Source organism: Mus musculus, chromosome 3, assembly GCF_000001635.26.
Source record: "Mus musculus strain C57BL/6J chromosome 3, GRCm38.p6 C57BL/6J".
In the NCBI taxonomy this organism is placed as follows: domain Eukaryota; kingdom Metazoa; phylum Chordata; class Mammalia; order Rodentia; family Muridae; genus Mus; species Mus musculus.
The window spans coordinates 147305748-147333305 of record NC_000069.6 but is presented as its reverse complement, the minus strand read 5'-3'; the positions used below and the strand labels follow the sequence as shown (position 1 = coordinate 147333305).

The 27558-nt window shown below is 38.8% G+C and overlaps 1 long non-coding RNA gene across 1 annotated transcript; it reads right to left on the bottom strand.

The window, feature by feature from the left end:
* Positions 1-20490: 20490 nt before the first annotated feature.
* Positions 20491-26064, bottom strand: Gm40171. Its single transcript, XR_867725.1, has 3 exons — positions 24551-26064; positions 23290-23944; positions 20491-20792 (listed from the first exon to the last, which is right to left on the bottom strand). It is a non-coding gene; the product is annotated as a predicted gene, 40171 (long non-coding RNA).
* Between the last annotated feature and the right edge of the window lie 1494 nt (positions 26065-27558).

The window sequence follows — 27558 nt, the reverse complement described above, 5'->3', positions numbered from 1 at the left end:
ACATACAAGTTAAGCTTTTACCTCCAGGTCCATGGTTGGCAATGCCCTCTCTTGCCCTCTGAGGGCAAGGTATGCAAATGGTACCTAGATATACACGCAGGTAAAATACCTATATATTGAAAAATCATAATATAGTCACTAAAGAACTTAAATTAGAAGAAGTAAAGATAATTAAAAATAGCCAAAAACTGAAACATTAGAAATGAGCTATTGACAAAATCAAGCAAAAATCAGAGGTGGGGAAAATACTAAACTTGAAGAAGATATTTTGAAATCATTCAAGGCAATGAAAAAAAACATGAAAAATATAGTCTATGAAATCTATGAGAATAAGATCATTGTAATCAGACAAATATTATGAATTGATAATTGAAACACTCCCACATATTAAGGAAAATATATATACACTCAGATCCATATTGCTCCAAGGATTGCCAAGAAGACCAGAATTTAAAAATGACATTTAAAGTATACTATAGATAAACACTCAAAAGTCACAGAAAAAGAGTGACTCCTAAGGGGAAGAAGGGAAGAATGCTAAATATACCTCCATTAGATCAGCTACACATTTCTTAGCTAAAACCATAAAGTCCAAGAGAGAATGAAAAACTACCAACCAATGACATCCTGATCAGCAAAAATATGCCCAGAATTTACATATAAATAAAATATTTGAAGATAAACTAAAACTTAGCTTATTAACATTACACTAGACCAAAAAATTAATAGTCTTACATTCAGAGGCAAAAGAAAGAGAACTACCATGAGAAGACTTGTAAGTTGAAATAGTTGATCAGCTACATTAAATGCTGGAAAATCAAGCACCATCATCAATGAGTTGGATTAACAGTTTAAATTCTCCCAAAGGAAATATGACCAGGTAAATAAGCTAAACAAATAAATGAGTAGTCAACATCCAATCATATGCTGCCTGCAAGAAGTTCATCTCCTCAAAACATATACATATAGACAAAAGGTAAAGTGGTGAAAAAATTATATTGTCAAAGAGAAACCAAGTATAAGCAAATATCAATACTTATATTAGACAAAATAGACTTCATGCCAAAATTGTAAAGTAAAATTCAGAGATGATCAGCATGTATGATTAAGTAATGGATTTGATAAAAAAAATTAAAATGTGTCTGCACATAGACAAAATACCTAACTATATAAAGCAAGCATCATAAAGATAAAAAGAAAGAGGCCATTAGAATAATATTTGAAGACTTCAGCATATCTCTTATCAACAATCAAAACAAATAGACAGTAAATCATATGACCCTAATAAAAATGTATAAAATATTTCATATAATATGCTGCATATGCTAATGCACAAAACAAGTTTCAATAAATTAAAATAATATCAAAATCAAAGCCTGTGTCTTCTTTGACTATGAAGAATAAAAGTAAAAGTCAACTGGAGCTTATATATTATACTACTATAGAACAACTTTTTCATCTTGGAACCAACTCTAGAAAATAAGATTGAGGCATGGCATTCCATATTCTCACTATACCAGTATCTTTCAAAAGAAGATGTAATAACCAAGAAATGTAGGGGGAAATAATTTCTACTTCACCAATCTTAGAAAAATGAAAAATGAAAGTATTATATGTTAACATAGCATATGAAAATGTTGATGAGGGTTTAGCGTGAAAGCCTTATATATTGTGAAATAAACTTGTAAGAAAAAAATTTATCAGGATTCATCTAAAAGAACAAAACCAAAGTGTCAAATGATCAAATTACCATACTATTTAATAGAAATCCAAAAGCAAAAAGTCTACTTATTTAAGAGGGACACTGTATGCATACATATTATTAATATGTATGAAAACATATTAATAATGGTCAATAGATGTAATTGAGTTACTGTCCACAAAGTAATAGATTTAAATTTGTGTGTGTGTGTATGTCTGTGTGTGTGTCTGTCTGTCGTCTGTGTGTGTGTGCATGGTGTGACAGAGGTCAATAAGATAAGCAGCCAATTATGAGACCAAATAGTATTTGGCAGTTATAGATAATCAAGTGACCTAGAATAAGAATAATCACAAGGTAGAGGAGAATATATGATCCAAAAGCAAAGTTCTTCGCTAAATGAAGTGAACAAAAGGGAAGAGTTGAGTGGATGAAAGCAGTGACTGAAGAAAGAGGACAGTAGAGCTGAATCCCATGTACCTCAGTGGATTAGCGTGGAGGGGTGGAGGGAGGGGTCAAGTTGGCAATAGAAAAGGGGAACAGCAGCTTGACTTCCATCGGTGGCACTGCCTGTGTCTGTAACCAGTTCCTTCATAGCTATCAACATCTTTCCAGTCTTTGAATATACTTAGATTGCTTACTCATCCACCAGTTGACCCTCAGTTCTACTTTGAGCGATTATGGAAAGGTCCCTGTCATTCTTCTTGGGGGAAGTTAACTGTTTTATTTCTCTTGTCTCATACACTATGTCCCGAATATGTGTAAAATAATACTGAGCTGTTTTGATGCAAGGCTGATACTACTCTGCTCTTGTCAGTGGAGTGTGAAAGCATCACGCGACTTTTAAAACTTTAGGCCTAGAGAAGGATGTCATTATAATTTTCATTCAATTTCTTGTGGGGGATATTTTATATATTTACATTTCCTGTTATCCCCTCCAGAAATCCCCTATCCCATCCCCCATTCCCCTGCTTCTGTGAGGCTGCTCACCCACCCACTACCACCTCTCTGGCATTCCCCTGCACTGGGGCATCAAGGCTTCACAGGGCAAAGGACCTCTCCTCCTGTTGATGCTCAGCATGGCCATCCTCTGCTACACATGCAGATGGAGCCAGGGGTCACACCATCTCTACCCTCTGATCAGTGGTTCAGTCCCTGGGATCTTTGGTGGGGGGTCTGGTTGGTTAATATTGTTGTTCTTCCTATGGGATTGCAAACTGCTTTAGCTCCTTCAGTCCTTTCTCTAGATCCTCCAATGGTTGACTGCAAGCATCCACCCTGTATTTGTCAAGCTCTGGCAGGGTCTCTCAGGAGACAGCGATATCAGGCTCCTGTCAGCATGCACTTCTTGACACCCTCAATAGTGTCTGGGTTTGGTGTCTGTATATGAGATGGATCCACGTGTGGGACAGTCTCTGGATGGCCTTTCCTTCAGTCTCTGCTCCAGACTTTGTCTCCATGTTTCATTCCATGAGTATTTTGTTCCCCCTACTAAGAAGGACTGAAGCAACCACACTTTTGTCTTTCTTCTTCTTGAGCTTCATGTGGTCTGTCAATTTTATCTTGGGTATTCTGAGCATTAGCACTAATATCCAAAACATGTGTTTTCTTTTGTGACTTGGTTACCTCACTCAGGATGATACTTTCTAGTTCCATAGGCTTCACTTCAGGGATGCAGAGATGGTTCAATATATGTAAATCCATCAATGTAATTAACTATATAAACAAACTCAAAGGAAAAAAGTACATGATCATCTAACTAGATGCTGAGAAAGCATTTGACAAAATTCAACACCACAGTGAAAGTCTTGAAAAGATCAAGAATTCAAGGCCCTTACCTAAACATAATAAAAGCAGTATACAGCAAACCAGTAGCCAATATCAAACTAAATGGAGAGAAACTTAAAGCAATTTCACTAAAATCAAGGAACAAACAAGGCTGCCCACTCTCTCTATACCTATTCAAAATAGTACTTGAAGTCCTAGCCAAAGCAATTAGAAAACACAAGAAAAACAAAGGGATACAAATTGGAAAGGAAGAAGTCAAATTAAAACTACTTGCAGATGGTATACTTAAGTGGCCCCAAAAATTCCACCAGAGAACTCCTGAACCTGGTAAGCAACTTCAGCACAGTAGCTGGATATAAAGTTAACTCAAACAAATCAGTATGCTTCCTCCAATCAAAGGATAAACAGGCTGAGAAAGAAATTAGAGAAACAACACCCTTCACAATAGTCACAAATAATATAAAATACATTGGTGTGACTCTGACTAAGGAAGTAAAAGGTCTGTATAATAAGAACTTCAAGTCTCTGAAGAAAGAAATAGAAGAAGATCTCAGAAGATTGAAAGATCTCCCATGCCCATGGATTGGTAGGGTTAATATAGTAAAAATGGCGATCTTGCCGAAAGCAATCTACAGATGCAATTCAATCCTCATCAAAATTCCCACTCAATTCTTCATAAAGTTGGAAAGAACAATCTGCAAATTCATTTGGAAAGACAGAAAACCCAGAATAGTGAAAACTATACTCAACAATAAAAGAAATTCTGGCAGAATCACCATCTCTGACCTAAAGCTGTATTACAGAGCAATAGTGATAAAAAAAAAAAAACTGTTTGGTATTCATACAGAGATAGGCAGGTAGATCAATGGAACAGAATTGAAGACCCAGAAATGAACCCACACACCTATGGTCACTTGATCTTTGACAAAGGAGCTGAAACCATCCAATGGAAAAAAGACAGCATTTTCAACAAATGGTACTGGTTTAACAGGAGGTCACCATGTAGAAGAATGCAAATCAGTCCATCCCTATCTCCTTGTACAAACTCAAATCCAAGTGGATCAATGACCTCCACATAAAACCAAATACACTGAAACTAAGAAGAGAAAGTGGAGAAGAGCCTTGAATAGATGGGCACAGGGGGAAAGTTCCTGAACAGAAAACCAGTGACTTATGTTCTAAGATCAAGAATCAACAAATGGGACCTCATAAAATTGCAAAGCTTCTGGAAGGCAAAGGACACTGTCAATAGGACAAAATGTCAACCAACAGATTGGCAAAAGATGGTTAGCAATTCTATATCTGATAGAGGGCTAATAGCCAATATATACAAATAACTCAAGACATTAGACTCCAGAGAACTAAATAGCCATATTAAAAACGGGGTACAGATCTAAATAAAGAATTTTCAACTGAAGAATCTCGAATGGCTGAGAAGCACCTAAAGAAATGTTCAACATCCTTAATCATCAGGAAAATGCAAATCAAAACAACCCTGAGATTCCACATCACACCAGGCAGAATGACTAAGATCAAAAACTCTGGTGACAGCAGATGCTGGCAAGGATGTAGTGAAAGAGGAACACTCCTCCATTGCTTGTGGGTTACAAGCTGATACAACCACTCTGGAAATCAGTTTTGTGGTTCCTCAGAAAATTAGACATAGTACTACTTGAAGACCCAGCTATACCACTCCTTGGCATATACCCAAAAGATGCTCCAACATATAACATGGAGGCATGCTCCTTATTTATAATAGCCAGAAGCTAGAAAGAACCCAGATGTCCTTCAACAGAGGGATGGACACAGAAAATGTGGTACATTTACACATTTTCTCAGCTATTAAAAACAATGACTTCATAAAATTCTTTTCAGTTTCTAATTTAGTGTCCTATGATGTGAACCTCCTTGGATTTAAATTCCACTAGACCAGACTTTGATTAACTGCCACCAAAATTGAGGAAAACAACATAATTATGAAACAAAGAAAGTGATATTACAAGGTAGAGTCTTGTACAAGGACAGAACCTTCAACCAGGATGATGTGTGGTCAGTGTAACCTCATTAGAATGAACTAGTCAGCACCAGAGACTAGAAGAATCACTCATCAGTGCTAATCAGCCTCAACAATGTGGTGCATAGAGCAACTATCCTTGCTTTAGCAACATACAGCTCTCCCCTAAACCATTCATCTCCAGTCTTCCTCATCTGACTCCCTTTTCTCCTGATTTGACCTCCTTCTCTATCTTCCTTTGTTCTAATCATCCACACAAATATTTATTTATCAGCTTTGGAATACCAATATGGTTCCATAAGTTCTTTGCATAGACATACATCCCGCAACCTTCACAGTACAAAAAGCACACCATCATAATAGTAGTATTGCTCTTATTGTTCTCATTGTACAAATAAGTAATTAAAGTTAATAAGAATAACTTGAAGAAGGCCAGAGGCAGCCTTTTGCTGAGCACTGAAGTCTGATCTAACCAATATCAATGTGAACTATTCACTTTATGAAGCCCCTGCTCAGTGAGAATTCTTTACTAGTCTCTTGTGATGGCCTTCATGTAAATTCACTTCCAGTTGGCTGAATCCTTGGATATGAGTGCCCAAGAGCAGCCTACTGTGGAGAACAATTAAATTATAATATTATATGATTCTGGGGAAATTAGTATGACTCAGATGCTATAAATTCTCCTTGATGTGATGACTGCCATACTTTATTTAACTTAAGATTTGGATCTATGTTTGAGTGCAAGATTGCCAAATGAAGGTTGCCACCATAGTTACTAATACACTTAAGATGGTAAAAGAAAAAAATGTAAGAATAAGTTTCAAATGCAAAAGAGGAGAAGGGAGCACAAGCTTTGAGTGCCTGATGCAAAAGAGAAAGTCTACTGTCATCAAAGACACAATATGTGATGTGTATTTAGTGAACAGATGAATAAATAACAAATAACCTTGAGCAGTTTTCAAGTTTGGTCCACTGGGGACTCTTGGCTTTTCTTGTGCTCAACATTTATCCTGCCAGAGTGACAGACGAAGGAGTCTCCCTGCCATCAGTAGCCTCCTTCCGATTAATCAATTGAGAAACACTGATGAATGGTGACTCTCTTCCAGGGTGAAAGCTGAAGAAGTAATTGCCAGGTAATCCAGTCCTTGCATAGTCATTGATTCCACTGAGTTACACACACTGAGTTATTCAAGAGCCCCTCTAGGCAGTTGTGATTTCGGTGTGAGGCAATGTAACACAATGTATTTTATGATCAAATGTAGCAAAGTAAAGTGGATTCGTTGAACTTACTAAAACACAAGACTTAAGAGTGGCTGGAAGAGTCAAATCTTTCATCTACCTCATTTCAAGAGGCTTGGGTTAAATCCCAGAGGAAAAGAAATGAGTTCTATATCAGTATAGAGGCTGGGATAGCAGGGAGTCATTATTGTAGGACCTCAAGTCAGGGAGATAAATCTTGAAATACTCTAGAGCCAGCTCAGTACCCTCCACACCTTTGCCTCTTCCTAACTCCTTCTACAGTTAAATTCAGAAGTTGCTCTACCATTCCTTTTTCACAAGTGTATCTACATTACCTTCTACAAAATCAGTTAGGACAAGCAGGTTAAATATAAAATGACAGTGACGTATACTAGAGACAGAATTAACGGTAGAGTTCAGAGAGAAAAGTCAGTGTTCTAAACGTTTAGCATGGATGTCAGCATTTGAGCATTTAAGTTGAGATATCAATAGAGGAACTGGTGTAGATTCTGAATATTTTGGTTTAGATAGAGGTGTTCTGTATTATAATTAATATTAGGGTAGCTTTTGTCACTCTGGATAGAGTTAGCCTCCCTGAATTCAGAACACTCCACACTTGAGTATACTCCAGGACTTGATATGCATCCTGGACCTGCTCAGGAATCCTCAGCAGCTCCATTGGTCCCTCAAGACTTCATTCATTCTGGGGCTGACTCCTTGCTCTTTTCAGCCCCTTCTTTTTCTCTTAACTTGCTTGGTGAGACAGACTGGTCCTCAAGCTTGCGCCATGCTTTTCAACAACAGAAGAATTGTCCAGCCCAGGGTGATGCTCAGGGCACTTTGGCTTTTGTTGTTTTGGTTTGGTTTTCTTGTTAGTTTGTGTAAGACAGGGTCTTGTTGTGTAGCTCTGGCTGTCAGGAAACTCACTACTGTAGACCAGGCTGGCCTCAAACTCACCAAGATCGACTTATCTCTGCCTTCCTTCTCCTGTGATTAAAGGCATATACCACCATGCCTGGCTCTGAAGATACTTTCTGAAGATTTATTTCTTGGTTTATACATGCAGGTGTTTTGTCTGCATGTATGTTTGTACAGCAAAAAGGGGGACATTGGATCCCATTATAGATGGTTGTGAAACACCACGTAGGTGGTGGGAATTGAACCAAGAATTCTTGACAAGTAGTCAGCACTCTTAACCATGAAGCTATCCCCCAAGTCCCATTCTGCTGTAAACATTTCAATGATTGTCATACCTCAAACAATTGCCAAGTTACCCACAAGCATCTTGCTAAGGTCATGTAAACACTAAGATCTATGGCCATCAGCCTCAAGCTGCCATGAAGGAATATATTGACTATCATATGAACTAACTCACAGACTCTCCCTCAGCTATTACCATCACATAACAGAATACTATGGAAACACAGGTTGAGCCTCTGTTGGGTTGTGCTTATCTGTTTTTCTCTTCCCTACCTTAAAATTATTTCAAATTCTACTTTTCTGCCTCTGTTTTCTATGACCACATGTCCTAATTTCTCTTACAACTCTTAAATGCTTTCTCCAGATATAATGACCCTATTTAACTCTTTTGTACCTAAATGCACCGGTAGGTTGCGATTCACACACATGGGTTAAGAAGTTCATTCAGAGGACTTGGCATAGTCACACTGGTGAGGAGGTGACAGAATTGGACCTGGCTGGGCAGAGTGACAAGCTGAATTGCAATGCTCTTAGAAGCGAGGCCACAGGCAGTGGTACTGGAGATCCGAAGCTGGGATGCTGTTTCAGTGTTGTTCCAAGAAGGTAAAATGTGAAACCTGTTAGAGTCCATATCCACTGGACACTAGGAAAGCATACAGCTCATTTCAGTTATTAGCCATTGCAGAGAGGAGCATCCATACATGTCCCAGTGGTTAAGAGAATGACTACTCACCCTTGAAGAGGGTTGGTCCTTGTTTGTGTCTCTGCTGTTGTGCTAAAACACTAACCAGAACTAAATTGAGGGAAAAAATGGTCTATGTGGCTCAAAGTTACCGTCTGGCATTGAAGGAAGCCAAGGCAGTAACTCAAAGCAGAAACCATGAAGGAATGACACTTATGGACCAAGCTCAGCCACCATATTGAGTACAGTGAGGTGTGCCATCCTACATCGATTAGCAATTTAAAAAATACTTTACAGACATGCCCACAGACCATTCTGATAGAGGTAGACCATTCTCATTCCACAAATGAGATTTCCTCTTCCCAGGAATGTCTAGCACTGTGTGAAGTTGACACTATTTAGGGTACAAGTCTAAGTTCATTCACTGTGACCTACTTCCATACCACCTACCACTTCTCTGTTGTACCTAGCATAGTTTCTACTTTATGTCAAATGAATTCAGAACAACTTCCTGTAGAAAGCAAAATGCACCTTGACTCTTCTTCCTAAAATAATACCTACTCAAATATTTCTTTTCATTTGTATGAACGTATACATATATGACTATTTGTGAATATGCATGTATGTTACCTATCATTCTCATGCAGGAACGAATCCTATGATACCAAGCAAACCATGCGGACTTAGAAATCAATGTGCTATTAAAGTATTATGGGTATTTCATTCTAAGCTATTCCAGTCCAGTGGGAAAACTCTGGTGCTCTTAAGACAATAACAGATCCATCAAATCCATTACATACAATTTTGCTACGTAGTTAATATACTTCAATAAAAAAACTTCAGAGATTCCCCCAAAGACTATGTATTGAACAATTTTGATGCCTGTGAATTAAATTTTCTAACTAAGTTTTTCAATATTGAAAAGTTTTATATTCTTTATGAAATACCTACTTTCCAACTTTTTGAGTTATAAAAAAAAAAGAAAGAAAGAAAGAAAGTCATTCTCAAATAATCACTGTGTTAACCTTGAAGAGAAACATAATTTGTCAGGGAAGCTTAGTTTGAGAACAAGTTCTTTGTGATATTCCACAAATCAAAGGCCCATGTGAACCTATTTGTTTAATCTGTAAAATGGTGATATTAATGATATCACAATCTGTTTTTAAAACATAACCAGAATATTTGGTAGAACTAAGAACAAAACCAAGTATTAATTACTGCTTGCTAGTTCCTCTGTTAACTCCTTTATGTACATGTTATTCTGAGCTGTATTAGAACTCAAGGAGGTATGTAATGTTATTGTCTCTACTTGGAGAAATAAGCAAACTAAACTTGCAAAGGGTAAAGTGTGATCACCAGGGCCACACAGTCAGAAACCACCAGGTCTCTCCAACTTCAAATACCATGAGGTAATTCTGCTCTGCCTTCCCATAGTAAAATATACTTGAAAGTGTGGGAAAGCTGTGAGTCCCATTTTAAATGCCACTTTGATTTCTCCTTCATCTTTGCTGGCCTTCTTTTTTCTAGGGCCTGTCTCTATGTTGAAAGTAGGGTTAGAGTAGATTACATCTGGTCTACCAACTTATTGAAAAAACTCCTCCTTGAAGCTTGGTCCTGGTGGGAGGCCGAGGGTGGAAATGGCATTCTCTGACACTGAAAGGACAGACATATCTAATTTTCATTTGTGGGCACTGCTTCATGGCACAGTCCCTCTCCAAGTCTAGTGAGTCAACTCCAGATAGAAGTTTAACGGCACTTAGACTGAGGCACGTCACAGGGTCGGAGTGCTGCTTCTTCCTGATTTATTTGTAAGTTAGTAAATATCCAATGAGAGGATCTTAGTCCTTTCTGTAAATTCAGACAGTCTCCACTCTATAAATACACTTTGTTATTCTAGTGACGTAAGCTCAGCCTAGTTCCTTTTTTAATTACTCTATTTCACTGTGCCAAAAAAAAATATTTCAAAATATATCAGAACTCAGTCCAAAAAAATAAGCTATTCACCTGTAAAAATAGGGTTGAAGGGATTTTGAAGAAATTCAATTGCATTTTTAAGACACACACACACACACACAAAATTTAATTGCTCCCTTTATTTTTCCAAAGTCTCTGGGAACTCAAAAGAGGGGCTAAACAGATTCTGGACTTTATAAAAGAAATTAACTTCCCAGATTAATATATTGTTTGCCAAGTTTCAGTTTAGAGTGAATTTTTACAACCAAGTTATAAACCTCCTGGAAATACCATGGGGACTTAGAACGGAAAAGCTCAATGAACCCAAGTAGATCTGATGATAACCTTGGAGCCAAAAAACCAATGGAAGAGCCACTGTCCCAAACAAAAAAGGGGACAGAGTCAGTTCATATGCTAACAGAAATGATAGATATTGTAGAGTGTTCATATATTTTGAAAAGCATGCCATAGGGTATTCTGTAAAATTTTATTTGGATCTGTTGGGGGATGAATGACTCATTGGCTGCTAATGGGATACAGAGCTCTTTACTTCAAGGCCACCAGTACAAATCTTCCCTGGGAAGAGGGTAATATAAAACTGTTACAATGGACCAACTCTGGCTTAATCCCACTCCCCACCTACTCGGGTGATGCATCCTCTGCGCTTTCTGCAGGCTTCTCATCTTGGAGCTATGAAATCCCATTTATACTTGAAAGATAACATACATTTTTAATCAAGTAAAAAAGAATGTTACTCATTTATTTTTATCTCAAATCAGTCACTAAATAATTTGTGCAAACTTTAGCAGTGCCATCAAGAATTCAATGTCAAATATCACAATTTATTAGCCAACGTTTCATAGACCCCTTGGTGCTAAAAAGTCAGCGTCAAATACAAGGACACCGTCCATCTAATGAAAACTCTTATAAAGAACTAAAGAACAAACTGAATAATAAAAGGCAGAGAGGAAAAGCAAACACATTTTTGGGCACAATGTGTAAACTGAGCAGTGACTACAATCTTTACCTATGAAACTGGATTCTCACAACAGCTGTGTCAAGCTGATTTGTTTACACGTTGCTAGGTGTGGAAACTGACCTTCAGCTCCACAGAACTGGAAAGAGACAGGATGAGGATCCAATACAGATCTGTTATTCTAGAGTGTTCCTTGGTTTCTGCCCCCCAGACTTGTAGAGTGAAAGGGACATAGAAGTTATTGCAGTGTCTCCTAGCCAACTTGTGCTCTCGAATGGTTAATGGATAATCACCATCTAGTTATCCAGGTACAGGGGTTCTGTACTGAGGAAGCATTGCCACCCACGGTGTAATATGTGTTGGCAACGTGACTCTGTACCTTCCACAGAGAACATCTCACATGATTAAAGCAGACCTCTCATTCTGAAAATAGACATACTCTACTTGCAGGCCAATCTAAACATGTAACAATTTGAGGTCACTTCAGTACTGACTTCCTCTAGCTGACATTACTTAAAGGAAAGACACTAAAGGGTAACAGAGATGGTTCAGCAGGTAAGAACACACGCTGCTCCAGCAGAGGACTCAAGTTCAGTTCCCAGCACCCACTTTGGGTGATTCACAACACCTGTAACTCCAACTGCAGGGCATCTAGTGCCTCTTTCTGGCTTCAGAGGGCAATTCCACTCTACACACACACACACACACACACACACACACACACACACACACGGTTAAAAAGTAAAAACGATTTTTTTTCTTTTTTTCTCCCCACTCCCACCTGTTCCCCACTGCTTGCTCCAGTCCACCTGCATTATCTAGTCTAGTTTCCTTCCCAGTGGTAAAGCTTCCCCACTCATCCTTGTTAGTTAGCCTCTTTGGGTCTGTGGACTGTAGCACAGTTGTCCTGTACTTCCCAACTGATATCCACTTCAAAGTGAGTACATACCATGTTTGTCTTTCTGGGTCTGGGTTATCTTACCGAGGATGATTTTGTCCAGTTCCATCCATCTGTCTGCAGATTGCATAATGGCACATTTTTAACAGCTGAGCAATGCTCCATTGTGTAAATGTACCACATTTTCCTCATCCCTTCTTTGATTGAGAGATAGCTAGGTTGTTTCCAGGCTCTGACTATTATGAATAAAGCTGCTCTAAACATACCTGAGCAAGTGTCGTTGTAGCAGGAGGGGGCATCCTCTGGGTTCTTACCAGGAGTAGCATACCTGGGAGCCACCATAAGGAAATATTTCTAAAAGAATAATCCTGAAATGAAACAACTAATAAAAACTAAAATGAAGCAAATAATAGAAATGGGTAGATAATCTCATAGACAGAGAAAATGTTTCATCTATTTAAAAAAAAGTCACATACCACACAGAGACTCAAATGTATCATGGAGGTGATGACCTCATAACTAATAGATATGCTTAACGGAAATGTAATATTTACAGAAAGTGTAATTTAAGTGGCTAAAACTTTATACGGGTAAAACAATGATTTAGAAAGAGTTTGATTTAGTTTTAAATAATATATTTTACATTTAAAAAGTCTCACTTGAATGAAATTTTTCCTTACTATCCAAACATCGTGTATCCTCTGCACATTGATTTTTCTTTCAGTATATGGTCTAAGGCACCAGAGTATCCAGTGCATAGGACTAAGACACAGGCATGGAGAAATGGAGATATGGAGAAAATGAAGAAAATTCTAGTGTTGAATCTTTTTTTTTTCCATTTTTTATTAGGTATTTCGCTCATTTACATTTGCAATGCTATACCAAAAGTCCCCCATAGCCACCCACCCCCTCTCCCCTACCCACCCACTCCCCTTTTATGGCCCTGGCGTTCTCTAGTGTTGAATCTTAACGCTTCATTTTGAGGCAACTTTGTCTGAGTGTTAGGACTGAGGAACTATGTACCTGGAAATTTTCCAAATTAAATTTTAAGTGAAATAAAAATGTCCATGCTGAGTAATAAAATTTTTTTTGCTAATTTGTAGTTTTATGTATATGTGTGTAATTACACATACACACACATATATAATACATATATATATATACATATGTATATATAATATATAAAATATCTAATATAATATGTTATGTGTAATATATAATATATATAATTACATATATATAATTTTATACGTAATTAAAATTAACCAATTTATAAATATTAGAATTTGAATAAAAAATGTTGTGAGGAGTAGCTTTATTACTGTGTTTAGAGTTGCCTATAAATTACTATGATGAAAACCAGCCTGTTTCCATGGATTTCTATCACTGTTTATTCTACATCCTCTGTACTTCCTGAGTTCCAGCACTGATTGTTGTGATTGTTCCCACTCTTGGGTGCACCACTAGCCAAGGTGCTCAAGCTTGTTCAACACTCACCTACCATAATGCTCTGTGGTGAGAAGTCATTGCCTGTAAACCAGTGATTCTCGTGTAGTAGTGACCCCAACCAACAGGACCTCACCTCTCTCTGGCTGCATCATCCCATAGAAGGAGGTGGAAAAGTAAGAAAAGAGTGGTGTGAGAAGGAAAAGAGGGAGAGAGATTATTCTTTGATTACATCCTGTATTACCCAGGATTCTCCAGAGTCAGAGAGCCTATGGAATGTCTCTATATATTAAGAGAAGTTTTCGGAATGACTTACAACCTGCAGTCTATGTAACCCAACAATAGCCAGCTGTGACTACTGGGAAGCCTGAGAGTCTAGTAATTGCTGTGTCCCATGAGGCTAGGTGTTTCAGTTAGTCTTCTGTATAAGCTGGGATCCTGAAGAAGTAGGTTCCAAAAAATGTGATGCCATATAAATGCAAGCAGGCAAAGAAAGAACCCTTCCTTTTACCATTGTCTTTATGTAGGCCTCCAGCAGAAGGTGTGGCCCAGATTAAAGGTGTGTACAAACATGCCTTGACCTAAACTTACCTTTACTTGGAATTTGTTCTGTCCCAGGCAGGCCTTGCACTCAGAAATCTGCTTGCCTCTGACTCCTGGATTAAAGGCATGTATCAACTTGCCTGGGACTAAGCTTTTCATGGCTACTATACCTCAAGGTCTGGATCAAAAGCATGTGCCATCCCATGTCAAGATCAGAAGCCCGTGTCTTCCAGCCTCAAGATCTGGGTTATAGGTGTGCCCTCCATTTCTGGACTGTAGTTCATTCCAGATGTAGTCAAGCTGACAACTAGGAATAGCCATCACACAATCTATTTCCAAGATTCAAACCCAGTCTCCTAGCAAGTCTTTAAGAGATGAACATATAGGAGTTACACCTCTCCATATTGTTGCCTTGGAGGTTAATTTTCAACCAGTGAACTTGGAGGACATTGAAATCACTGTAAGGTCCTCCAAGGCCAGAAGCAGGTTATCAGTAGAGACAGGGAAGGCTCTAGAGAAGAATCCACTCTGACTTACTTTCACATTGCTAGCAGAGCAAAGTTTATTATGGTTGTAGAATCACGGTTTCTTCCCACCCAAAGCTCTCAGCCAGGTGATGCCATTAGCAACAAGTGGCCACATTCTGATCCTTTCCATCTGTCTCTGAAAGCCAACTATTGCTCAAGGTTCCTGAGACTCACAGCCTAGCCTCCCCTCTTTTGGAGAAACGTCCCTTACAGGGCCCCATGTGATCAGTTATCCCTCCTAAACAATGTTGCTTTTGATCATTTCCAGGTCAGCTGGTCGGTAACTTCAGTTGCCCCTGCAGCATCATTTTTATTATATAAATTTTAATCATGATTACAGGTAAAGATGAAACATTAACAGAAAAAAAAAGGATGATTTAAAAACCCTATCCTCAGTATGGAAGTTGAAGCAGCCCTGGAAACTAAGATGTAAGAGGGATCCAGAGCTTCATACAAGTCCAGCACACAAATGACCAAGAATACATCAGCCCTGTGCCGTCCCGGCAGAGAGCTAACATTGCATTGCCCGTGTTGCTTTTGACAGCGCAGGTGACTCTAAACAAGCATTTCACATGCCCACATTGCAGGTGATGATTTCACCAGGCATGTACCATGCAAAATGAATGTGCTCTAAAATTTGGAAAGATATACTGCTGGAAACACAAAATTGAGAAACTGACTGTATTGGGGGAAAAATGTTAAGATATTGCAAAAATAAAATAAAATTATATTTGTTGCCACTTCATAACTGTAATTTTGATAGTTATGAATTAGAATGTAAGTACCTGTGTTTGCCAATCATCTTAGGTGACTACTGTGAAAGAGTCTTTTGACCCCCAGAGGACTTGAGACCCACAGGTTGAGAATCACAGCTCTAAAGTATAGAATGTTGACTTCCTCATAGGGTACAAGTGGTCACCTAGTTAAAATCTTTTTTTCACTAGAGAAATGCTAGTTTTCTGAGCCTATGTTTCGTTTCTGCCACGTGTACATTTGAGATTCATGCCCTAAATCACCATCCCTAAGAGCAGAATAAGCATACATGGCCATCTGCCTCTTTGTGTGTCTTAACATACTTCATCTTGAGGCAGATTGTCATAGTGGGTATGGACTGAGGAACTAACTACGTGACTGGAAATTTTCCAAATTAACTTTCAAATGAAATAAACTTTCATGTTGAGTGATTTGTAGCTTTAAACACACACACACACACACACACACACACACACATACACACACATGAAAACACACACATATCCACATAATTTAAAAATCACTATTGCACAAGTAACTTAGAGATTTGCCTAAGTTTCAGAACAGATGACTCAATGAAGGCATAGGCTGCTGCACATCATCGGAAACAGCCCAAGTAGTTGTCTACCCAGAAGTTTGATGTTGGTCCAATCTTTCAGTAGTACTAGCCATTTACTTTAAATAGAACATAAACCCAAATATGTATGTGTTTATCACCTGTTTTGCTAAAAATCAAGCCCATCCAACTTTTTAAAATGAGAAGACTCATAATGATACCACCAAAAATGTATTATAAGCTTGTTTATCAAACATAAAATTTCAACGTTACCCTAATCAACTATTGCACCTATTGTCTAAAATATATATATATATTCACAATTTTTCTCTTGTTCTAAGAACACAGACATTCTCTCTCTTTTTTTTTACTTAAACTGCTAATCTTGACCATGTTTCATAAATGCCCCAAAAAAATGAAACAAGAAAAAAGAAAAGAAAAAACAAACTAATTCCTTACAAAACACCCTCTGCAAAACTTAGACATAGAAATATGAATGGCCTTATATCTATCTAGGAGAGATCAACAAACAATAGCTGATAATATTCTAAAACAAAAACACCAGAAGACCCAGTAGTATCACTAATGAATTCTACCAAAATTCAGAGTGAAAAGACCTCAATTCCATACAATCTCTTGCCAGGATGAAAACAGAAGCTAAAATACTTAATGTATTCTCGGAGGCTAGTGTTACTCCAATATCAAAAATAAACAAATATATTAGTTATAATCCAAATATTATATAAAGATAGGTGTGAAACCATAAAGAATTAAATCAAACAATATATGAAATAATGTAGGTATCACTGCCATATAGGATTTATATCATGCATATATATATTTAGCATTTGGGAATCAGTTTTGTAACCCATAAGGTTAACTAGCTATGAAGGAAATGTGTCATGGTCATGTCCATAAGTGCAGAAAGGATTTGCAGATCCCTAAGTCTCTCATGGTTGTATTAATCAACTGGAATAGAGAAGACCTCCCTTTTTGTGTTCTATTTTAAAATTTATTCTTCTCTCATACATTACATCCTAACAACAGTTTCCCCCACCTTCACTCTCCCCCAGATCCACTCTCCCTCCATTTCCCTTCAGAAAAGAGTAAGCCAAGGAGGTTTTTCTTAATGTAGTAAAGAATACACACAGAAAACTCGATGTAAAATAAAACCTATGATGACAAATATGAAGCCCTCACAGCAAGGGAATAAAGCAAAGATGCATTTTCTGACTTGCCCTTTTCGTTATCATATTAGAAGTCTTAGCTGATACAATAAGATATGAAAAGGAAAAAAAGTTATACAGACTTAGAGAGAAGAAATAGATTTAAAAAGTCTTTATATTACAAATGACATAACCATGTTAAGAAAATTCTAAGCCACTTTAAAATGTGGGACTAATAAGTATTATTATATATTAGCAAGGTTACATGATATAAGGTTAGCATGAATTAAAGGGTCAATACATATGAATGAAGGAAACTGGAATTTGAAATTTAAAAAGCAATATTATATGTGTTCTTTATCACTTGACACTTAGGTATATCATTAACAAAAAGCACACTATATATATGGAAAACTATAAAATTTCAAGGCAAAATAGATATATTCTCTGTCAAGGAAGAAGGTAATATAATAGTGCCAAGGATTTATTTCTCCCACATTTTAGAAAATTCTATTATGTGTCTATAATTCAGTGGCATCCCAAACAGTTTCATGACATCTTAGGGGAATTTAACACATATAACCTCTCCCTAATTGAATCGTCTTTGACTCTTACAGATAATCCAGGTAGGCCTTTAAAAGAAGAATTCACACTTGAAATTAATGTTAAGAATTGTGTCAAGTGAATCTTTTTACAGAAAGAATTGAGTAGGTATTTACAGAATTGCTACTTGAGGTTTAGAAAAGTGAACGAGCAATGGAACAACAAAGTTTCATACAGGCAAGAGTTGACAGACCATCCCTCCCAAGGTTGGGGGGATGAGGAAAGACAAATATTGACATTGCTCAGTTAGATGCTTATAGTAGAAGGTACACAGAGCTGGGTCTCACTCCCTTAAGTAGGGTCATTGTTATAAGAATCAGAGGTTTATTCTCGGCATAAAAAAAAAATCCACAGCTGCATTGCCAGCTATTGGAACAGTCAGGTTTCTGAACTCATGTTGGCAATGACAGAAACCATCAGGAAGGAGCTAGGTCCTTGCTTGTCCAGCTGCCCCCCTCCACCAAAAAACGATTGCAGTTTTATTAATGTTTTCCTGTTTGTTCTCTAGCACCTTTGGGGTCCATCACCCTTTGGTCCATCATTCAGTGTCTAAAGTCTGGAACAGAGGAGGGATAAAACGACAAATAAATTGTTAAAACCATTTTACTTCAACTACCTACCCAATAAGTGTAAATATTTTTGGAAGGCTAAAAACTAACTAAATAAATAAAACGGGTCTACTATGGGTTCATAAGGTTATAGGATACACAAGAGCCTCTCAGGTTTTCCTTTCACATTAGTAACTATGTTCTGTCCGATTTAATAATTGTATTCTGGAATCTTTACAGACACATTAAAATTAACAACCACTTTGTTCTATGAATGTTTGTTTAATGTCATCTTTTAAGCAAAAAAAAAAGTAAAGAACATTTTTAGAAAGTCAAATTCGATGACACATTGTTTGTTGCACAGGGTACTTTGCCTCTTCTCCTTCTAAGGCTTGACCTTCCACGGTGAGGTGATGCCTTACCATCGTCACTGGTCCAGTGGAAGACGGTTAGACATCCTGGCTTGGTTCTGAAAGCAACATCCTAAAATCTCATTGGTTTGTATCCACCTCTACTTGACTAATCCTTTACAGTTGTATAATATTAATGGCACGGGAATCAGATCAGATCAGACCAACAGGCCATGCTCCTTTTTGACATGGGCATTATTTCATGCAGAAGGAGACATTGGGGGCAGGGAGATAGAATAAAAGTACTTGCTGTGGGGAAATGGAATGCTGTGAAAACTCAACAGGCATGAGCTCTGTCCCCAGAACCCACAGGGAAGGGAGACAACTCCAATAGTGGTTTTCTAACCACATGTGCATCTTGTGCATGTGCACACACACACACACACACACACACACACACAGATACACCACTAATAAGTAAAATAAGAAGGACACAGTGCCGTGGATGTTACTAAAGCACCAATGACAGTTCAGAAAGAAGCCAGTAAGCACAGATCATCCTGACAAGAAGTGACCAGCCACAGATGTGCAATATGTCTTACAATGTATCAACATCCCCCATGAATCCTAACAATGGAAAGGTGTGTCAGCTCAGGTCGCACACTGCAACTGCAGAAAGCTGTTTATCCTGAGATTTTCTGAATGTCTGACACAGGCAGGGACTGCTACATGAGAAGATGGGATGGCAAGTCCAGGTAAGAGGGAGTGAAGCCTCCAGGGTGAGCTGACACCTTTGGACAGGATTCCAAATGGCCTGCTCCCATTTGTTTTCGTTTCTGTTTTTGTTTTTCTCCAAATGCCGGTTGACATATATCGATTCCATATGATAAGCTTTAATACAAGGGACTTGTGACGTGTACAAAAGCATTAAGCATGATTTGAAATTTAAATTGTGTTCCAGGGAAATTGTACTGCATTAGATTCTGCTCAACAGGCACTGCTGTTTTGCAGTCAATTTACATATGGCAATAAAAGACAGTTAAAACATTAAATTACATGAATTTCCCAGAATTGCTCTTCAATTATGATAAAATTAAGCTTTTGTGTCCTGTTTATAAACATTGATAAGTAGCCAATACCTTGCAGATACCATTATACTACAGCCAAGTGTAATTTTCCATAGTTCCCTCGGGGCTTTGGCCATTTACTGATATGGGCTGATAAGTTTGTTTGTGTCTGTGTGCATGTGTGTCTCTATAAGCTATGCAAAATTATCTCTAGGAAGGAAACTCTATAATTCCTGGAGAAATTACCAAGCACTGCATAAGCTTTAACTGTATTAAAAACAAATTGGTTTTTGAGAAAATGGAATTTTGAAATTACCAACAAGGACAGTGTAAACCGAGGGGAATTCTCAGAAAACAGTCATGATTTCTCCCACCTTAAAGTAGGTCGAGGTAGGAATTTTCTGTGTGTGGGGAGATATTGTGTAATATTATTTATGTAAGATCACAATCTTCAGTAGCTTTAGGCTATTTTTACTAAGTCACTTGACAATACCATATGCATTAACAGTGTATTCTAGTTATTTCCGCCTCTCCGGACTCCTGCTCACTTCTGTCCACCATCCTCTCACCTGTCTGTTAGTTCACCATATTCACAAGTTCAGGTTTTGGTCTGTGACCGCTTAGTTTAACCAGGGCTATTGTTGGCACTATGCATTGTAGCCAGATGGCATCCACAGTGGTTCCACAATTGAAGTCCATGAATCTTCTTCCCCTGGATTACTCCATAGGAAATAATAGTTCAGCAGGAGGGGGCAAGGTTTGAGGTCAATGAGATTCCCAAGTCCTGTGAGGTACAAAGAGAAAACTTTTCCTTGAAATTCCAACCTCCCACCCCCTCCAGCCCCATCCCCCTCTGTGTCTGTGTGTGTGTCTGTCTGTCTCCTCTCTCTCTCTCTCTCTCTCTCTCTCTCTCTCTCACACACACACACACACACACACACACACACACACATGTGCACTCATGCGCGCACACACACTAAACATAAATAAACAACTAATCTATTAATTAACTCAGAAAGCCAGGGTTCTTGCTCTTTGATAATCTGTGATGATAAACAGTTGTTCAGTAGGCCCTAATCTGCATTTTCGGCCTATTTATATGATATAATTCCACTGGACAATCCCTAAGCCTTCCACTAGGGGATAGCACATTGTAGTAATTAAAAATTTCTCTCTTGACCAACTTAGAAACTCAGAAAATAAATAAGATTAGTAATACAGTCAAATTAAATCTTGGAATTCTTACTAACACAAGTAAACACAAAAGAAAGATCAGCGCTGATCTTGTGATGTTTCTGAAACTGTATATTTCTACGTTTCCAGTTAATTATTTTATATGCATCCAAGTAGGATGCACTGAGGCAGAGTGCACACAACAGGGCCATTTGGGTGAGAGGGAGCCAAAAATGTCTTGATTTGGTGGAGAATCTGAGGTGGCTAAGGTAAGTGTATGGCTTACAATTGAACAATGAACTGGTAATTGTGAGCTCAACAGGGTAAGAAACTGACAGTTTGCCCTGCCCAAGGGGCAGCTCGGTAATCTACCCCAGATAAATGTCATTTGAGAGAACGCTCATCTATCTCTTTGACAGCCAGAGACTACAGCCCAACTTCCAACAGTGTTACAACTTTGTTCTCTAACCTTAAGGGAGTTAGGTGGTCAGCTTGACCTGCTGAAGGGTTTGGTGACCTTGGTGACAGTGTGGTGTAAAGAAGCATGGGATGCACAGACAGAGGGCACTCAGGCTCTTGGACATAGTGCCTGCATTACCAGGAGAGTTCAGCTCCTCCTCACAACTCAGGCAAGAACCGCAGAGCGATGCACAGGCTTTACACGCAGTGACAAAATGTGCAGACAGACAGTTTGATCACAGATTCCACCTGCCAGCTCACCCTTCCCTGCTGGCTTTAGACACCAGATTAAGATCTTCACTTCTCCCTTCTTCTTGTCCAGTTTTAAGAAAGGTCTTCACACTGCTGGATCTCCATTATTTTGACTGACAGCTCAAACTGTGTGAACATCACAATCAATTCTACTCTAGCTTTTTTTTTTTTTTGTCTTGGATTAACTAACAACTGCCCTTTCAACTAGCCAATGACAGATGCTCTTCTAACTACAAAAAAACCACCCAGTTCAAGTCAAGGACAATGTGTAATATACAGAGTCATGATATTTTCTGTTTAGTCACATGAATAACTACAGTCATCTTGTAGATTAGGGGGACAGCACATCAAATTCAGTGATTCCCCAACTTTTGTCCACTTGAAATCTTTAAAAGACTATTGATGCCTGAATCCAGAGTCAAATATTCCAATTTAACGGATATAAAGTATATGAACATTGAGATTTGGACAACATACCTCAAGTGGTTTTAATGCATGGCCAAATGTGTGTACCACTATTGAACTAACAAAGCAATGTCCTATACCCTGTTTTCCAAGTTAAAAATTCAGCATTTCTATTTACTAAATATATGACTATAATTTTTTTCTTCAACTAATCACAATTGTCTTAAATTAATATTGGGAAAAGATTTATGAAAGAACATAGAAAAGTGTCTAGTGTGTAGCAAGTGCTCAATAAGTGTTAGGAAATGAGCCACCTACAGGCCTAGTCAGACAAGACTTGTTTCTATTATTTTCTTGTGAAAGTCTTAGATTAATTCAATTCATTTGAAACATATTACTGCCTTAGCTGTTTTCTCATTGCTGTGACTAAAATACCCCCAACAAAAGTCGCCTGAGAAAAGATGTATTTGGAAGCAGAGTTCCAGAATGCAGTACATCATGGCAGGAAAAAGAAACATGGCAGTATACAAGATATATTGGCAGGAAAGGGAGCTGTATAGTCAGCGGCTAGAGGGTGATCAAGAAGCAGTGTTGTTGTGGAAATCCTGAAGTGGGAGTAGAATGGAGCTGTCCCTGATTCCTCTGCCTACTTATGGGTAGTTTCCCCCCTACTGAGCTGCTCTGTCTAGCCTTGATATAATGGTATGTGCCTGGTCTTAGTATAGCTTGTTACACCGTGTTTGGTTGATGTCCCTAAGAGGCGAGGGGAAACTGTGGTTGAGGTGTGATATATAAGAGAAGAATAAATAATAAAACCAAAGAAGTAGAACTGGGATATAAAACCTCAAATCCTGCCTGCCCCCAGTTTCCCCCTTCTCCAGCAAGGCTCTGCTAAAGGTTTCACATCTTCTAAACAGCCCTGCCATCTGGGGACCAAGTGTTCAAACACATAAACTTGTGTGGGACAGTATAATACGTATTCAACAACTCACCAGTGTCTAAGGCTTCCAGAGACAGTACTACAATCCCGAAGGTTTAAAACAACACAAATCCATCATCTTCGTGTCTTATTGGCCAGGTGTCGGACACAGGAGTCACAGGACTGAGTTGTAGCATGGATGGAGCTGCCTTTCTTTCTGTGATTTCCGGAAGAACTCGTGAGCCTCCCAGCATTCCTTCGCTCATGATCCCTTCCTCTATCTTCACAGTACAATATTGCATCTCTCTGATCTTTTCCCATAGCACATCTCCCACTGACCACTCCTGTCTGGGAGAGACGCTTCAACATTAAAGGCCTCCGTGATTAGAGCAAGCCCACGTGGGATGGGGAAGGCTGATCTCATCAGCTCCATTGTATTTTTTTCTCAATTGCAGATGAAATGTCCCTCTTGTGGGATTAGGGCGTAGAAGGCTTTGGGAGGCCATCATTCTTCCAACCACTGTAGCTTTGCATCATATCCTTCCCAAATGTCCACTTGAATAAATAAAACTGGTCTACTTCTTAAATCAAGCAAAAACTGTTCTTTGTTTTGTTCAAAATAAGCCTTATTTCTACTATTTTAAAAACTGTTATGAAGTCTATGCCAATAATGGCTTTTCACAGCAAGTAGTAGTCACTAGTACAATGATGTGCTAGCCACAGCATATCTATGGAGGAAAGAACAAGTTACCCATTATTTTATCTTCCTTCATGTTCCTCAGAATTTCAGGACGTTTTACAACTTATCAAATTCCCTTCCTCCTGGCAGAGCTTTTCACTTCTGCAGATTCTTAATACCATCCCAAGCCCTCGTTAAAAAAAAAAAGCCACTTAAACAAAACTAAGTAATGAGATCCTACCTGCGCTGATCCTGTTTCCCGACACTATTTGCACCTCTCTGCATAATCCATCATCTCTCTGTAGCACCAATTGACCCTAAAAAATTCTGGGCAAATTCCCAGAAACCTGTGAGCTAGCCCACACACTATGTCAAGGGCACTGGATATTATCATCTGGAAAGGCTCTCTTAAACAAATATCTACCATCCAGCCAGTGCCACCCCTTGACCTCTTTTTCTGGGTGTGAACACCTGGCTATGATGCTAAGAGGCCATCCTGACCACACAAATTGGCTTTGATCACATTTTTTTTTAATTCTTGTTTTGTTTGGTTTTGGTTTTGGTCTAGCTGTTGCTTCTCTAACTGGCTCACTTTGCTTTCTTTATCCTCTGCTTCCATCCTTCTGTGACTGAAAAGCGATTTATAAGAGTCTACCTTGCTCTCACTCCTACAGAGGTAGGTATGGCGAGCCACGTCTTATGCAGTCTCGTGTTGATGAATGGAAATGGAGGAAAGGCTGGACAGATACAACAGATCCAAGTGACAGAAGGCTCTGGGTGCTGAGCGGTGTGACTGTGATTCATTAAATGATAGGGACCATCATAGGCTCTTAGGTACAGGAGTGACATGAAGATAGCCATATCTTTGAAAGAACAATCTGACAACACCATGTCTGATAACTTAGAAGCCAGGAGAAAATAAAACAGAAGCAAGCAGAAGACAATGACAAGAGCCAAAGTCTTGGATAAGAATCTGCAGGATGTAACAATCTGTACAAAGCAGAAGCAAGGTAAAACCAAGAGAATCAGGAAAGAAAGTCTTTGGGGCTTAGTGACTCATTGTATGTGGGTGATACCTTGGTGGCAGGTTCCCTGTCTTGGGAAGTACAACTGTAGGGTGATAGTGGCACTGCTCAGATTATACTTGGGGACACACTGCTGACACATACTTCAGGACAGAAAAGGTTGTTTACTTCAAAACTCAGGCATCTTAACAGTAATTAACAAGAATTTTGTTACTCTCTGATTAAAATTCACCATAGATTCTCACTTTGGTTTATTTAAGTTCTAAATGCTAAATATTACCTGAAAGATTCTGCTTTAAATATGTCATATCCCTCTGATATCATCTCTCACAGTTTCTCTGATATTGCCTATCTTTAAGTGCATAGTGTAGGGTGAATTACCTTCTGCCCATACCAACACAGACTGTACAGTGTTATTATTGCAAAAATATATAGAATGATATATAAATCCTGCTGATTTTTTAAATGAGAAAGTCTCTTTTTATCTGAGCAGAACCTATAATAATGATGTAGCCTAGTGATTTCCAGTATCCAACCTAGCAATTAAATGAAGTGTCTGAGGATAGGGCAAGAGGACACATAGAATCAGGAGATGGAAAGAAAATGACTGGGATGGAAGGCTTGCTAATCAATCCTAGAGATGGCCTGCTCACATACTTTTATATGAACCTGCAGGATCTCAGGTCTAGCATGAGCATAGGTTTCTCCACGATCAGAGTCCTGCCTGCCATGCCATCTACATGGAATATACTCTCTGTACTCTTTGACTGACTAACACCCATATTTCTCAACACTCCAGTTCCATGGTACTTTCTCAGGAAAACACAAGTCGATAAATCATTTCAAGTTAGCTCTCTCTCTGCTGCTCTCTCAAATTATCTTATTTTCCTGCACAGCCTCTCCGATACTCTACAGGATCTATTTATAAGCCTGTATTTCTTTAAGGTCTATATTGCTTGGTGTTACCCCAAGCACCCAAGCAATATAGACCTCGATACCTTCTGGAATTCCCTCTAGAATGATATAAATGAGAGATATTTACTCTATAAGTCCAAAGTAAAGATATCAGATCTCCAAGTACAGTCTCTAGAGCAAATGGCACTATCAAAACAAAATAGAATTCAGAAAAATCCAAAGGGGGAAAGAGAAGGAGACAGAGAGAGAGAGGTACAGAAATATGAAACATTTCTAAGTCACCATTATTAAAATCTTTCAAAAAATTGAAAGGTATGTTTCACAATCTCACAAAACTTTATAAGTCAAAAAATAATAATAATACTGAGTTTAAGTTCTTGGAGAGTACACTGGTCACTTAAATATGCAACAAGACAAGACTGAGAGTATCAAACTAACAGAGCCATTGCAATGCAAGTAACAGGAATGTCAGGAAAAAAAAGGCAGAGAAAATGGAAAGCAGTGCATCCGAACTGTACTCCAAGAGAATCTCTAAAGCTGAAGGCCCAAGTGCCTGTCACTTATAGATGACACAGATGTACACCACAGCACATCACAGTGAAGTTCTCAACTCTAGGAGTTAGGCTAACACACTGAAGGTTGCCATGAAAAAGATCCAGAATACCAACGTGACAATGGCTTTGAATTTCTCACTGGTGGAGCAAAAGAGAGTGAGATAACAATGCCAAAACCCAGAGAGAATACAGTTTCAGACTAGAACTATCACAACCACGGCAATACAAAAGAGACCATTGCAGACTTTCAGAGACAGGAAGAAAAAGAAAAAAAAAACTCTCACTTCTTTTCAAAATGATCTAGTCGGACAAAAGGAGGAGAAACAGTCAGAATGAGGGAGTAGATGTCGGAAATGGGATTGAATATAAGTGAGAGGTGCAGGAACTCTGACAAACTATTGATCAAGGAAGAAGAAGAAGAAGACCTCTGTGACATCCTGAAGTCTTCTAGGAGAGAGCTCAGGAGCACGGCATTGACATACTCCCAACTACTTCTCAATGTAACTAAAAAGAGGTTTACTAGGTGCAATTGGAGATAACTTAGCCATAAGTACATGGAAAACTACGTAAATAAAAATAGAAAATGTTATTATGAGCAGCAGCAGTCGCCATCTGGGTTCCGGGACTCCGCGGGACCTAGGAAATTAGTCTGAACAGGTTAGAGGGTGCGCCAGAGAACCGGACAGCTTCTGGGACGGGCGGAAGCACAGAGCCGCTGAGGCAGCAGCCTGGGCGGGCCGCAGACAACCGGCCACCATCTGGAGACAGAGGACAGGTGTCCGCCTGGCTCGGGAGACGGCCTTGGCCTCAGGAGCAGCGGTCACCATCTTGGTTCCAGGACTCCCTGGAACTTAGGATTTTAGTCTGCACAGGTGAGAGTCTGCACCACAGAAGCTGACAGCTTCTGGGAACTGCCAAAGCAACACAGCTTCTGAGAGAGGCCCTGTTTTGGGCCTTCTTCTTCGACCAGGAGGAGGTCCAAAAACAAGATATCTGCGCACCTTCCCTGTAAGAGAGCTTGCCAGCAGAGAGTGCTCTGAGCACTGAAACTCAGAGGAGAGAATCTGTCTCCCAGGTCTGCTGAGAGACGGTAACAGAATCACCAGAAGAACAATCTCTAAACAGAGTCAACTATAACTACTAACTCCAGAGATTACCAGATGGCGAAA